Raw genomic sequence first — 4,321 nt, 5'->3', positions numbered from 1 at the left:
TTCGTCCTGTTGCCCTAGCACGGCTCCCATGGACTCATCAAGCACTGTTAGATAGAGGATCAATGGCCTCCCCTCGATAGGTGGCACCAATACTGGTGGATTGGCCAAGCACTGTTTGACCTTGTCAAAAGCTCGTTGACAATTCTCATCCCAAGTTTCGGAATGATTCTTGCGCAACAACTTGAATATTGGCTTGCACGTGTCAGTCAACTGTGCGATGAACCTTGCAACGTAGTTCACCCTGCCAAGGAATCCTCTTATCTCCTTCTCGGTTTTAGGAGGAGGCATTTCCATTATTGCCTTTACTTTATCGGGGTCCACCTCTATGCCTTTTTCACTAACGATGAACCCGAGAAGCTTACCCGACCGGACTGCGAAAGTACACTTAGCCGGATTTAGCTTAAGCTGATACTTGCGAAGCCGATTGAATAATTTTCTCAAATATTGAATATGGTTCATCTCGTCTTTCGACTTTGCGATCATGTCATCCACGTATACTTCAATTTCCTTGTGGATCATGTCGTGGAATAGTGTCACCATCGCTCGTTGGTAGGTGGCGCCCGCATTTTTAAGTCCAAAAGGCATTACCCTATAGCAAAAGGTACCCCAGGGTGTGATGAAAGAAGTTTTCTCGCGGTCTTCCATATTCATTTTGATTTGGTTATACCCCGAGTATCCATCCATAAAGGAATAGAGCGTGTTCGTGGCTGTGTGATCCACGAGTGTATCAATATGTGGCAAGGGAAAATCATCCTTTGGACTGGCACGATTCAGATCCCTATAGTCAACACACACTCTAACCTTTCCATTCTTTTTGATAACTGGCACAATGTTAGCCAGCCATTCGGGATATTGGGATACAACCAAGAATCCCGCGTCTAATTGTTTTTCCACCTCCTCCTTGATCTTTAAAGACCATTCGGGCTTGATTCGTCGAAGCTTTTGTTTAACGGGTCGAAACCCTTCTTTCAATGGCAACTTGTGCTCGACGATTTTAGAGTCCAAACCGGGCATATCACGGTACGACCATGCAAATACATCCTTGTATTCCCTTAATAATTGGATCAATTATGATTTTATTTCATCACTGATATGGGTCCCAATGTTGACCTCTTGCAACTCTTGTCCCTGCCCCAAATTTACGGTCTCCAATTCTTCTTGATACGGTTGGAGTAGACGAGCTTCTTGATCTAGCAGTCTTTGCAGATCCGGAGAGATGGTCTCCTCATCACTGTCCGACTCAACCCATTCATCCTCGGCTTTTGGATCCCGGTCAAAGCGAGCAATCACAGACATAATTATTTATTGGTTCTGTTTAGGTTTAGAGTTTATTAATATTAATGAGAGAGAGAGAATAGAACAAAATGAGAGAATAATGTGTGAAAAATGTCTTTTTATTGATATATGTATGTAAAACTGTACAAAACCCTTATTTACATGAAAAAGGTCCTCATGATCTCGGGTACTGATCATGAGTCCCAAAAAAGAAAAATGTGGAGGGGCCCTATCGTGGCTTGCCATACTCTACTCCTGCTTTGGTAGAGGATTCTTGCTCACATCGGGCGCTGTCGGATCGAAAGTGACCCAACCGGCGTCAATAAGGCTTTGGACCTTGTGTTTGAGAGCTAAACAGTTCTCCGTTGAATGCCCCGGCGCTCCCGAATGGTATAGACATTTGTCTTGTGGTTTGTACCAATCGGGGTAAGGTGGGTCGATCTTTCTCGGTGGAATATAAGCTAGAAGTTGGGCTTCTACCAGCTTCGGCAAGAGATCGCTATAAGTGGTCGGAAGTTTATCAAACTTCTTCACAGGGGTAGATTGCGATCTTCCTGACTTCGAAGTGGAAGAAGATGGAGAAATGGTTACAGCGTTGACTCCTCCTTCTTTCTTCTTCCCGAAGGCCTTCTTAGCTTCATATGGTTGGGAAGGCTTAGCTAGCTTCCCACTTTTAAGTCCTTGTTCCACCCTTTCTCCAATGGTGATGATGTCTGAGAAGAGTGTCGTTGTGTTCCCTATCATTTTATCGTAATAGGGACCAGTCAACGAGTTAATGAATAAGGACACCGTCTCCTTATCCGACAGCGGGGGCTCTATCTGTGCCGCCAACTCCCTCCAACGTTGGGCGTACGCCTTGAAGGATTCATCGTTTTTTTTACTCAAGGCTTGAAGATCAGACCTATCGGGTGTTAGGTCAATGTTGTATTTATAGCGCTTGAGAAAGGCGTCGGCCAACTGCCTCCATGTATGTACTAGATTTCCATCTAGCTGCATATACCAGTTGAGTGCAGTTTCCGCTAAGCTCTCTTGAAAGCAGTGGATCAAGAGCTTTTCATTTGTGGCATATGCAGCCATCTTGCGACAGTACATGGTGAGATGACTTTTGGGGCAAGTCGATCCCACGTACTTTGGGAAATCCGGCACTTTAAATTTAGGAGGGAATTGAATGTCCCTCACTAAGCACATGTCAGCGGCATCTTTGATGTCAAAATCATGCCCCTCCATAGCCCTTAGCCGATCCTCGAGGGCATGGAATTGTTCCTTTGAAACCTCGGGCTCTTTTATTATGATTCCTGCCCCAAGGGGTACGGCGTTTGGAGGATCTTTTTCATGCTCTTCCTCCTCTCCCTCATGATGGGACCCATGTTCACTGTGATGAGATCCATGGACGTTGTGGTGACGCATGAGTTCCATCATTTGCGCCATTTGCTCTTTAAGCTGTGAAAGCTCGGTTGTGAGCTTCTTGTTTTGCTCCTCCAATGCTTCCATTTTCTTGATTCTCTGTGCGCGCGTAAGGACAGAGAGATGACCAGCCACTTTCTAAAATGAATGTTTAGTTAGTTTATTTTATGGAATGAATACACTCTTCAACATGAGCTTGATAAACCTCCATCTTTAAGGCGCTGCCTTTTTAAGACCGAAGTTTACCACCCCTCTTTATCTATGATCTCTCCCCAACGGAGAATCTCTATAGTCATGGGTCTCTTTCACTCATGTCAAGAGGTATTGGTGACCCTAAAATGTGTGTTTTTATGAGGATGCATGGTCTCTTATTGGTAATGATGCACATGCCCCTTACTTTTACATTTTCACACATTGGTTTTTCCTCTCATGTCATGACATTTTCATGCATGGGGATTTATTCTTAGACCTTATTACGAGGTTATTTATTAATGCACAAACAATTGCACATAAGCATTTACACAAACAATTCACTCATCCACGAACAGTCACGAGCGAATCACGAGGTAGGGGTCTCCTGCAGAAAAGTGCATATTCGAGGAGGATTTAACTGTTCTCACTTGGTCAAAGGCCCCCAAGGTGCCCCCATTATAGGGACCCAATTCCTCTCGTCGTAGGTCGATGGAAAGCTCCAACGCACCGTCGGACTCAAGTTCATGGTTATCACCTTGAGTGATGTTTTTCGACAACGGTCTCGTAGGCTCCTATAGACCCATTCAACCGGCCGTACTAACATCCACTCCCAATGGATTACCACTCATGCCCCCGGGTATAGAGGGAACTGTTGTGTGCAAAGGTTTGTGTGCAATTTTTATTTCAAACAGTTGCGGAAATTTAAAACAAACAACAATTATTTAAAGCCACAAAATAAATCATATTATCATACAATTAAGGGGTAATGAAATAATTTTAACTATTATTTGTTAAAAATAATCTGTCACTAAATGGGACTGACTCTCGAGGCTTCCCCAGTGAAGTCGCCATCTGTCGCCACCGGCCCGAAACAGGCTTTCGGCATTCGCGAAGGATGGTTGGACTCGTCTATTTGTTTAAAAATGTGGATTGCTAGAATGACTTATTCTCAAACTGAGACCTCGTCAAACGAGCAATTTTATTAAAAGGCTCACCAATCCATATTAATCCCAAGCGGGACCCTCCATGGATTAGTGGTTTTCGCAAAAGGAGGGTTCGTGGAGTCGCCACCAATGTTTTACTCAAAACATTGGAAAAAGGGATAAGGCAATTGATTTTAAAAATCAACTTTGGCCATTACAACCAGAGTTGGGTAAGGGAGTCGGTTACGCGTGGGGAAGGTGTTAGCACCCCACAGCGCCCCTTTCGGGTTCCCTATGACAGATTATTTTCTAAAATAACAGCGTAAAATTACTAAATTACCCCTATTTATTCTAAGCAATTATAAATTAACTATCTACATGATGACAGTTTAAATATGCACACAGAAAGCAGTAAAAGGAAGGATTTAAGAAGAAACCTCTTGAAGCGTGCTTTTATATATTGAGTAAAACTGGGAAGCTTTTTGGCGTTCCCTCGCTCTACAAGCTCGCTCGCTCCTTCCTAAAAA

The sequence above is a fragment of the Cajanus cajan genome, chromosome 6 (assembly GCF_000230855.2).
Source record: "Cajanus cajan strain Asha chromosome 6, NIPB_CcT2T_4, whole genome shotgun sequence".
NCBI lineage: Eukaryota > Viridiplantae > Streptophyta > Magnoliopsida > Fabales > Fabaceae > Cajanus > Cajanus cajan.
This window is presented reverse-complemented; position numbering follows the sequence as displayed.